Source organism: Anomalospiza imberbis, chromosome 2, assembly GCF_031753505.1.
Source record: "Anomalospiza imberbis isolate Cuckoo-Finch-1a 21T00152 chromosome 2, ASM3175350v1, whole genome shotgun sequence".
Classification (NCBI taxonomy): Eukaryota; Metazoa; Chordata; class Aves; order Passeriformes; family Viduidae; genus Anomalospiza; species Anomalospiza imberbis.
The window spans coordinates 83,838,346-83,850,338 of NC_089682.1; the positions used below are offsets into that span (position 1 = coordinate 83,838,346).

The 11,993-nt window shown below is 40.4% G+C and overlaps 1 long non-coding RNA gene across 1 annotated transcript; it reads right to left on the bottom strand.

The window, feature by feature from the left end:
• Window positions 1–1,312: 1,312 nt before the first annotated feature.
• Window positions 1,313–7,817, bottom strand: LOC137466929 (uncharacterized). Its single transcript, XR_010995344.1, has 2 exons — window positions 7,752–7,817; window positions 1,313–1,504 (listed from the first exon to the last, which is right to left on the bottom strand). It is a non-coding gene; the product is annotated as an uncharacterized lncRNA (long non-coding RNA).
• Window positions 7,818–11,993: the final 4,176 nt, after the last annotated feature.

Below are 11,993 nucleotides of genomic sequence, written 5' to 3' on the forward strand. Positions count from 1 at the left end.
AAGCCCATGTTTTCAATTTGCGGCCGCATGGTTTAAATTATCCCTGTATTTATTAAGGGCGCTAAATGGGCAGCTTGACTTAGGGAAAAGGGTCATTCAAGTTGAGAATAGTCATGTTTAATCCCTCAGCTAGCTGCAGGTTAAATTTACTTTAAGATGCTGAATATTCTTTACATAGTGTGTGTTAAAATACCATGAGACATAGCTGGAGGGTTTTTCCCATTTATTGTTGGTTTATTTGGGTTTTGGGGTTTTTTTACTTTTGTATAGCTGCATTGTAAGCAACAATAGAAAATTGTTAAACACCTAGTGTGGAAGCAGAGCATTGCCAATCTGCCATACTAAACCTATCATATTGCCACCCCTTGTACTTCAGTTTTACTCATATGTGTGCACAGTGTTTTGTGGTCAGCTCATTATTTCCCTGGTACTCAATGTTGTGCATTTTCATGTAGTTGGAAACACAAAAAAAAAAACAGTAGTGTAAGATGTCTTTTCCACTTTGTGCTGAGGCCTTGAGATAGTAGGTTTTTGCATATTGCATGTACCTGCCTGTGAACTTGCTTGCTCAGCATTTCAGGAGAGGAAAAAAAAATTAACCAAAATCCAAAAAGCAGAAAAACAAAATAGCATTTCCAAAATGACCAGCAATGTGAAATTTGAAGATTTTAAAGATGAAAATAAGTAGCTAATGATTATCATGGCAGTTTATCCTAACATTAATATTCTTTTATATTGGTGGTTTTACGTACAGACATGCTCTGTGATGGGAATTGAACATTTTTTTTCTGTCTATCTCTTAACTGACCCAGGTAATCACCTGGATTTTTTTTATGAGATGCAAATTTATAGTTGCAAACATCCAAAAGCCCCATTGTGTTTGATGCAGACATGAGATTTTGGCTTTTTTCCTTCAGTTGGGCTGAAGCTGAAGGCTGTGGAAACTGGGATGGTCTGGTTGCTCACATCCAGCTTCAGTGTCTGAATGTTTTCAAGGAGAAAAAAAACCAAAACCCAATAACCAGAACACAGAGGATTTCTGACCAAAGTCATGTCTAAAGTCACTTTTAAATTCAAATAAATATTTGTGGGAAAACTGCTTTCCCTATTCTCCTAGCACTCATAATTTAATTATAGTAGCCGCCAGGCATTTTTAACTTTTGTGACCAGAAGATCACTCTGGGTCTCAGTGACCTTGGCTGTTTTAATAGGGTAATATTTTCACAGTATGAAATGTTCTTGAATATATTTCTCCAATGCGCTGGTGTTTGCAGGCATTTCTCAGCAGATCTGACCTGAAGTGCAAACATAATTCTTTTGTTTCACCTAGAGGCTTATTGACAAACTCCAGAAATATCATGTTCCTCTTCCATTTGCTGAATCTCACTCTCTGTGAGAAGACGAAGATGCCGGTATTCTTCCTTTGAGCCCTCCATCATCAGTGGGAGTCTGAGCCAAAGGTCTGAGCCCAGAAGCCTTTAAAAATCATCCAGTGACCACACATCTAAACATGAAGAGAAACAAGAGGCAATGAAAATGAGCAAGAGAGAAAATGGGTAAGAACTCAGTCCTCTGGGTTTTTTTCCAAGATATTTTAGCGTAATGTTTCACATAAAATTGCTCCTTAAGTTCATTGCAAACATTTGTCAACAAAGCTCAATGAAAAATACCAGGCAGGTGGGAATTAGTATTCTAAAAATGCCACTCTTTCACTAACACTTTAAGCAATGGTTGTGAAATTAAGGAATTAAATCATCAGACCAAGAAAAATGCAGTAACCAAAATCTCTGCATTCTTTTGCTAGTGAACAGTCTTCTATTCTACACTCATGCAATGTCACTTTTGCCTAGATCTTCTGAGAATGTCACAATCTGTTTTAGCAAACTAAAAAATCTCATGTATTAAGACCTTAAGCTTGATGACCTGTGGCTCGTTTTTCCATTTTGGATCATGCAAACGAAAATCTTTAGCTTTATCACAGAATCAGAGGAGCATAGGATGGTTTGGATTGGAAGGGATCTTAAAGATCATCTAGTTCCAACCCCTCTCCCATAAGCAAGGACACCTTTCACTTGACCAAGTTGCTCAGGGCCTTGAACACTTACAGGGATGGAGCATCCACCACTTACCCAGGCCACTGGTTTCAGTACCTCACCAACTTCATAGAGAAGAATTTCCTCCCGATGTCTAATTTAAACCTATTCTCTTTCAGTTTACAGCCATTTCCTAATACCGATCCCTGAGGAATGCCACTCATCACTGCTCTCTGCTTGGATGCCAAACCGCTGGCCACAAATCTTCAAGTATGGCCAGCCAGCCAACTCCTTATCTACTGGATGGTCCATCCATTAAATATATGTCTCTGCAATTTAGAGACAAGGATATAAAGCAGGACAATGTCTATTTCTTTGTACAAGTCCAGGTAGATGACATCAATTTCTCTTCCTTGATCCAATTCTATTAGGGCTTTAGTTTTTTTAACATGATCTCTGCCTGCTCAGAGAATTTATCTGTATTCCCTCCAGGGTGCATATCCCTCCTTTTACTCTCTATAGGCTTTCTATTATTGCATGAGTTTGTGCAGGAGCTTCTTGTTCATCCATGCAGACCTCCTGGTGTTTTTGTTTGAGTTGTTCTTTGTTGGAATGCATCACTCTTGACCTTGGAGGAGGTGATCCTTGAATATCAACCAGCATTCTTAGGTCCCACTTCACTCCACGGGATTCCACAGTAATCTCCCAAGTAGTTCCCTAAAGAGGCTGAAGTCTGCTCTCCCAAAGTCTGGAGTAGTAATGCTGTGCACTCTCCTTGCTGCCCTAATGATCTTGGATTCCACCATTTGATGGTCACTGCACCCAAGGCTGGCCTTGAACGTCCCATTCCCAACCAGCCCCTCTTGTTGGTAAGAACAAGGTTTCAGCATAGCACCTCTCCCTGTTGGCTCCTCTATCACTTGGAAAAGAAGCTATTATCAATGCATTCCAGAAACCTCCTGGATTGCTTATGCCCAGATGTGTTGTCCCAAAAGTTTTTGAGGTGGTTGAAGTCCCCCACAAAGACCAGGACTTGTAGAAGTGAGGCTACTCATATCTGTCTATAGAGGAACTCATCTATTCAGTTTTCCTGGTCAAGCAGCCTATAGCAGACCCCTACTACAATGTGACCTCTGCCCTCCTTCTAATCCTGGCCCATAAGCTCTGAGTTGGCTTGTCATCCATTCCCAGGCAGAGCTCCATGCTCTCCAGCTGGTCATTGACATGGAGGGTAACACACCCTTCTCGTCTGCCCTGACTTCACTTTAATTCATATTGATCTGGGTTGTCTATAAGATTTTCAAGGAAGCTTCAGAAGGCATTGTAAGCACATTCGTTTCATTCAGAGAAATGATGTACAGCTTACTTTTCCAAACGTTGTATTTTGGCTAAGTACCATTAGCCTTTCTCTGCTGGAAACTATTAAATTACACCTTGAGAAATTATGGCAGTATAATATAGCGAGCATACAAGTCACAGGCCTTAGGAAAAAATATAAGGTCTTGCATTCTTGCATGCTTAAGATTATTTTTTTGAACAAGAGGATTAAAAGCTCAAAATACTGGAAATCTAAGAGACAAGGAATAGATCTTCTCAGAAAATGTTTCAGATAAGTTTTTCACACCCCTGAGTTTGAACAGATCAAATACTGATACAAATATTCTCTTAATCTTTGGGATCTTATGAAGCGGAGAGACAACTCCAAGTCAATTTAGCCTTTATTTCTATATCAAAGACAGATTGATCAACAAAAACCAGAAGGTTTTGATTATCTGAAGTGGTTGCTATGTGCTTAATGGGCCTCAGACGCTTTGCACCTAAACCACAAATTCAGTCTGTTTCAGCTTCATAATATAAGAAAATCACCATTGATGAAGGTTTCATTGGCTAATACAATTTGATAAATAACAAAGACAGGATTGACGTGCTGGGTTTTGCCGTATGCTAATGATTTCTGTCCACAGTCTTGTTTTCCTGAGAAAAGATAGGCAATTATTTTTTATTTTAAATCTAAGGGAGTGTTTTTACTCAAATGCAGTTCGAACACATAAGTCTAAAAGGTTTACCTCATTGATATGACTAGAAAATCACCATATAAGCTACTATCAAGTAACCCAGCAGTCCAGAAAAACTTCAATACTATGGGTTAATTTGCTGGGTAGCTTTATGAATCTGAAGTTAAAACTATTAAATTTCAATAAGAGCAAAATCTGGAAAGTCAACAGTACACTTATGACATCCATATACTCAGAAAACCTTGGGTACTTTTGGCAGGAGATAAACGTTTGCCTCTTCAAACCAGGAGACCTGTCAACATGCTCAGAGCTTGACTTTAAACTCCTTGAATCACATCTCATGAAGATTCCAGGATGCCTGAATTTTCTCCCATGTTCCTAGGTAATTACGACCCCATATTTAATATGCCACTTAAAAGCCAAAGTCATTAGTTTAACATACATGTTGTGTTACTAATTCAAGTATGTAGGTACCCCAAATGCCATATAAACCTGTATTTAAGGTTAACTAGGTTACCTTGACTTCCCTGCCTACAGATGAGATCAAACTGACCCCATAACAGTAGTGTAAATCATAGACCATCTGGGTAGTAAGAAAGCAACCACACCTACAACGTCATGACTAATATTTTTAACAAGAATCTTCTATTCAACTTATTTTCTCTTCAGATGGTTTGTGAAGGGTTGACAGCAACGCATCTCATACTACCTTGATGGATTGCAGCTTTTTTTAGCAAAATAGATAAATATGCAAGGTGTCACAGTTCAGCATTTTGAGGGCTATACAGTCCGTTTCCTGAAATGGTCATGAGAGCAGGGGGTGAGCAGGAGGAATGAAAGAGGAATCCCAAGTACAGATGTACTGACCACAGACCTGGTGCAACCAAAACCAGATTGTTCATCAGTGGGCTGAGGCAAATTGGATGAGGTTCAACAAGGCCAAGTGCTGGGGCCTGCACCTGGGTCACAACAACCTCTGCAGCACTACAGGCTGGGGGAAGAGGGGCTGAAATCTGGTCAGTGGAAAAGGACCTGGGAGTGCTCTTCAACAGCAGCTGAACATGAGCCAGAGTGTGCCCAGGTGGACTAGAGGGCCAATGGCATCCTGGCCTGTATCAGAAATAGTGTGGCCAGCAGGACCAGGGCAAGCATTGTCCCTCTATGCTCATCACTGGTGAGGCCACACCTTGAATCTTGGTCTAGTTCTGGGCCCCTCAATTCAGGAAGGACATTGAGGTGCTGGCTAGAGTGTGTCCAGAGAAGGGCATTGGAGCTGTGGAACATTCTGGAATATATTTCCTATGAGGAGTTGCTGAGGGAGCTGGGGATGTTTAGCCTGGGGAAAAGGAGGCTCCGGGGGGCCTTATTGTTCTCTAGAACTACCTGAAAGAAGGGTAGAGCCAGGTCAGGGCCAGTCTCTTCTCTCAAGTAAATAGTGGAAAGGAGGAAAAGGCCTCATATTGCACAAGTGAAGGTTTAGATTGGATTTTAGGAAAAAAATTCCCCTAAAGGGTTGTCAAACATTGGCACAGGCCCTTCAGAGAAGGGTTAGAGTCACCATCCCTGGAGGTACTGAATGGATGTGTACATAAGGCACGTGGGGACGAGGTTTAGTGGTGGACTTAGCGGTATTACATTAATGGCTGTACTTGATGATCCTAAAGGTCTTTTCCAACTTAAATGATTCTTTGTTTCTATGGTTGATTTTTCTGCCAACAGCAACATTAGGGATGGAATTGCTGATTTTAAAAGACTCCAAGCAGAAGTGTGTTTGCTGTCTCATCCAATATTTTAGTCCTGTGTTTGATTACCTTCACTACAGAGAGAACAAAGTAAGTATGCTAGAGGGATATTACAGATTTAAGAAATCACAGTTAATGGCATTGTTCCTCTGCTATAATAGATCTTATTTGAAAACTAATTCTTCATTCAGTTTGTATCTTTCTGTAGGTTTCTGTGGGTTTAAAAAACAGAACCATACATATCCAGCTGGGTTACGTTGCTCAGTATAGTCAGGCTTTGAACACCTCCAGCAACAGAGACATCAAAACCTCTTGAGACAACCTGTGCCAATATTTTACCACCTTCCTGAGGAAAATTTGTCCTGATATCCATCAGAACTTTGTTGGTTGCAATTTCTGTCTGCTGTCTATTATTCTGTCAATGTACACCTATGTGAGCAGTACAAACATGTCTTCTCTATCTACTCCCATTAACTAATGACTAGCAGGACCAACAGCACATCTTACCTAATTGGCTTGTAGATCTGCAGTGTCAGGAAATAGCTCTTGCCAGTCTTCAGAAACTTGTTGGATTGCCTGTGCCCTGCCATGTTACCCATTCAGGTTGTTAAAGTCAACCATGAGAGCCAGGAGCTGCAGTCAACTTCTCTCTGCCAACTTCTCACAGACCAATAAAGCAAACCCAAAAAAGTGTAGTGAAACTGAAACCACAGCTGATGGCCCTTATGAACAGTGACCAATGTTTTGATATTGGAACATTTTAACCACAGCATTTTGGTGAACATTTATTGTTCTATAGTCTTTTTGTTCATCTACAAAATGAAAGCAACTGTTTAGCAAAACTTCAAAAGTCACTCATTCTCACAGTTATGCTAGAAATTCATCATCATCATCATCACCATCATCTCCACAGGTAATAAATTTACATGTCCATGGCATATCTCTTGGTTACAGCTACCAACATTCCTATCCCACAACCCAGCATTTCAGATGGGTATAGAAAAAGCATTTATCCACCTTCCTCCCTTTTTTGTATTGGCATTCATGATATTATCACAGGTATCAATGGGCAAAAAACTATTTTGGCTTTTTACAGGCTTGAAAAAACAACATATCTTTTTTAACTCCATTTGGATCAGATCTCAGATCTTTTTCCTGTTCTTTATATCTTTTGTAATTTTTCATTCTTTCTTTTTTTTACTAGGGAATTTTTTTTTTTTTTTTGCAGGTGGTCCTTTATATAACCTTTTTTTTCCTGATGAAATAATGGAGTTTGGGAAAACTAGCATGATATTCTTGAATAATTCCTGGTTTTTCTCAGTGTCTTTCCACTTAAAATGTATATGCTCAGTCAGTTATGCCAGCAAATGCTTTAAGCTTTGAAAAGCTGTCCCTATTAAAGTTCCAAATGGGCAGATTTTGATAAATGCCCTATTTCATTTGTATAAAATAAATCTAAATTGACTGTGATTCTGTGATTTCTGGTACCTCAGCAACTGCCCTTTTTTGGGTTTGTAACTAACACTTTCTTAGTCAGCAGACTTAAGTCCACCATCAGGTTACCTTATACTGGATACAGGATTTCCTGTTTTGCAAAGAAAACATTATTATTATTTATAGAAACATAAAGGAAATTTGTTATTGACTGTGGGACATCATCACCAAATGGCTCTCTGATTGAAGTCATCCATTATAAGTTTCCTTACCTTTTTGACTGTTGGTACTTCCCACATCCCCTATAAATTATTAACTGATGCCTAAAGAATGGCCACTTTTATCCCCTAGAAATTTTTCCTGAGATATGAAAGACTGTTATCTGTAACCTATCTTTAGTTTAAATAACTGTGAAAACTGAGCTTCCAGGCTTAAGCAACCTTAAAGACATATGTAGAGGGTATGAAGAACTGGATCAGAGAAATTGGCACACTAGTAGAGACCCTTGGATACAGCACAACACTTACCTCTTCAAGAGGATGAGGTCCAGAGGCAACTTAACCCAGTAACCTGGGCAGTGCATAGGAGACAGTGTCAGCACTGTGACCTTGTTCCTTTGGGCTCAGACAAACATGGGTGAATTGCATCTGTGCACTTTCCCTTCCTCTCCCAGAAAACGTTCAGCTAGCTCAGGTGTCTCTGTACCCACCATCACCCAACTTTCCTGGCACTAAGAGCTCCAGGTTTAATGTCAAAGAGTAAGCTCAAATATCTCTGAATCTGTCACTGTGATCAAGATCAAAAATCTTCCCTCAGTCTTCTATTTTTTTTTCTTCCATTCTTCATCTTGAACCCTTGGTTTTCTGGAGCAGAGGCAGGGAATGGCCAAAGACTGAATCAGGAATGAGAAAAGCTGACGGCGCTAGCTGTTTCATCTTCCTTTTTCTTTTTACCATCAAGTATAGGCACCGTTTTAAATTACACAAAAATAGCCTGTAAAACTCTCATCAATCTCGTTTGTTCAAATGCAGCTTTTCCACATGAATCATTTACTGTGACACAAGTAAACAATGCCACATGTTTTGGGCACAATGGTGCTCTTACATTATTCATTCAACCCAAGGTACACCGGTTTGCAAGAAGCCTTACTCCCTCTTTTCTCTCTTTAAAAAATTACATGAAAAAGAAACCATACAACCACCTTTTCATTAAAGAGTCAAAGACAGGAATATTCAGGGAGCAGTTGTTTGCAGGCTGCCCAGCCAAGGAATGGAAAGTGTCACATTTCAGCCTTCCTGCACTCATTCTTCCTTTCTGCCCATAAAGACACTCCTGATCAAATACTGCAAACAAGGTCACTTCATTAGCTCAGTGTGCCACAAACTCTAACTTCACCTGCCTCTAAGCAGACATATGGCCATATTTCTTGCTAGCCCAAATCAGCTTGCTGTCTGCACCCAAAGTCTTTTTCCTTTTTTTTTCTCCATCCAGGGTAATATTTTGGTGTAAGAGAGAGGAGCATCCAACAGTTGCTTAAGAAAACCAACTTCCCACTTTTACACTTACTGAGTTATGCTAAAAAGTCATTGACAAGTTTTAACCATCTGTTCATTGTGCTGTGCCATTTAGATACACTTTATATTATTTTTTTTATTTTCAAAATAGATTTCAGAGTAGAAAGAACTTCAAAAGCAGAGGGTAAATTTCAAACCCACAAGCATTCAGTCCTGGGGTGTAAATCAGACTCTATCCCCAGGAAAAAAAAAAAAAAAAAAAAAAAAGCATTAAAAAAACCTCCCTGTTGCTACCAGCTCCTACCAGCTCTCCTGATTCATCCAGCATTTCACAAATGTAAAGCTGGTATTCAAGTCCCAGCTTGGAATGAAGACACTTAACACAAACCTCAACTTTCATTCCTGCAGGAGAAGTTTCCATCCCTCCTGTTTGCAGAAAACATGACCTGACTGGGCTCAAGCAAGTTGCTGAAAAGGGAGAAGGAGCTGACTCATGATTTTTGCTACCCAGGGATTGCAGTGCTGGGACATTAGCCAGAAGGGAGAATGAGACTTTGGAGCCTCATTCGTTATTACAACAGTGCTGTTACTCTGGAAGATGGCAGTCTTTGCTAGAAAAGAGACCAAGGCAAAATGTTTGGGTTTTGAGGAGAGTTGTCAGTCAAGTGACCTCTACTCATAATTAAACTTACCTTGGAGAAGGCTGCATTTCACAACCAAAAGATCTTCAGGGCCTGGTTCTTCCTGGTACCGGACAATGAGCAATATTCCACCACCACATTTGCCCATATGTCAGCATCTTTTGAGGCATGCCTGGCTCCTTCTGCCCATCACATTCAGTGGGGTTCCATCCCTAAGGCAAGAGTGTTGACTGTGCTTACCTCAGTGTCATCACTGCTTACAAACTTCCTCCATCAATGGCCCCTAGTGAAAGAACCCAAATGGCCCCATCTATTTGTGTTGGCTACCTCTACAGAGGGTTCAACATTTTACAAAGCTTATATTAAAAAAACAACCAAACAACTGCTCTAGTTTTATAAGAACTTCCTAATTAAAAACCATAAAAGCACTAATACTGTGATACTAAAGGGACAATTGAGTAGGTGTGGTGGTATGTGACACTGATGTATAATGGTATATCAACTGACCCATTCTAGCCTCATAACTGACTAGGAAAAACTAGGGAGAGGGAAAATGGTGAGGAATACAAAAGAAAAAAAAAAGAAAAGGAAAAAGAAAAAGAAAAAGAAAAAGAAAAAGAAAAAGAAAAAGAAAAAGAAAAAGAAAAAAGAAAAAGAAAAGAAAAAGAAAAAGAAAAAGAAAAAGAAAAAGAAAAAGAAAAAGAAAAAGAAAAAGAAAAAGAAAAAGAAAAAGAAAAAGAAAAAGAAAAAGAAAAAGAAAAAGAAAAAGAAAAAGAAAAAGAAAAAGAAAAAGAAAAAAAAAGAAAAAGAAAAAGAAAAAAAAGAAAAAAAGAAAAAGAGGAGAGGAGAGGAGAGGAGAGGAGAGGAGAGGAGAGGAGAGGAGAGGAGAGGAGAGGAGAGGAGAGGAGAGGAGAGGAGAGGAGAGGAGAGGAGAGAGGAGAGAGGAGAGAGGAGAGAGGAGAGAGGAGAGAGGAGAGAGGAGAGAGGAGAGAGGAGAGAGGAGAGAGGAGAGAGGAGAGAGGAGAGAGGAGAGAGGAGAGAGGAGAGAGGAGAGAGGAGAGAGGAGAGAGGAGAGAGGAGAGAGGAGAGAGGAGAGAGGAGAGAGGAGAGAGGAGAGAGGAGAGAGGAGAGAGGAGAGAGGAGAGAGGAGAGAGGAGAGAGGAGAGAGGAGAGAGGAGAGAGGAGAGAGGAGAGAGGAGAGAGGAGAGAGGAGAGAGGAGAGAGGAGAGAGGAGAGAGGAGAGGCCAAACATCAAGAAAATTCAGTCTGTTTACATGCTAAAACCAGCAGTAACATAATCTTGGATTAAGAAAAACCTTGGCTAGGTAGAAAAAATATGATACCTGCATTTAAACTGTGTATTCTTTGATTGCAAGAGGAAATGTTGGCAGGAATGGGTGAATGGCGAGAAGTGGTGCAGGAGGACTACCTGGGAGCTGACCATTCTACTAGAGTCCCAGCTGAACAAAGCATGTGGGTCTACACTGCTCCTTCAGAGTGCTCTGTACCCTGAGTACTGACTACATGTTGGATGCTGAGCTCCTTGCTAAGGGTTTGAGACTTGTTTCAACAAGCAGAGGTGCTGTACATGCCCAGTATCTGGATTTTTCTTCACAAATTCCATACAGCTTAGCAGCTATCTGGAAATCTGTTTAGGATGAGAACATGAAGAATTGAGGAAGGGCAGGAAGGAAAGAAGTAGTGTGTGCATGTGTATGTATGTGTTGAGATTTTTTTTTTACCAGATTGCATTATGTTTTTGGCATTGTGTTTCTCATTGTTGTCCTGACTTTTGGGTGTGGTGGGTTCTGAGTTTTGCCCTGTGTGCCTTTAGAAACACTATTCTCTGGGCAAAAATGCTTTTCCATTTAATTGCAGCATTGTGGTTATGGATTTATTTCATAAAGAAAGTGGGTTACTTGGCAATTTAGGTTCATATTCTGGGTGTGGTCCCTGATGATAGTTTTCTTCTGGGTTAAGTCTTTGTGAACTGTTATTTCTCTGGTAGTACACCAGTGTGCACCACACCATTCTTCAGACAGGATTTAGTTTTATCTCCCATTTTGTGAAATCACCTATTTCATCTGGACCACCAGCTATACTTTGCTGTGACAGTCCCGGGCTCTTCTCAGGGTAAGTGGCTTGGCTACCATCATAACTTACCTGAAGCACAGAGCCTTGCACAGGCGTATTTCCCCATCACTGGCAACCTGCAATATCCCAGTGCTCTGTCCAAAGCTAGCCCAGATATCTCCCTTTATGTAGCACATGGCCATGGACCATAAACCTTCCTACCCCAAAAGAATCTCTTGTAGCTCTGGAGTGAGAATACAGGAAGAAGGAAGGGACACAGAAGCTGGCAATGGAAAGCAATTTCAGATGTCGCACAAAGTGGCTTTTATGCCTCATGATCACTCAAGGAGCAAAGAAGCAAGGGAAGGAGTGTATTCACACCTCCCATGGCAGGTGTTTATGTTGGGAGGGGAGTCTCCCTCTTTGCACTGTGTATTCTCTCTCTTTCCAGAGTACAAATAGATGCTTGAGCATGATATCTCTCAGCTGACTATGGATATAGAGCTAAGGAGAATAGCCTCAATTCCAGGTACGTCAGGCA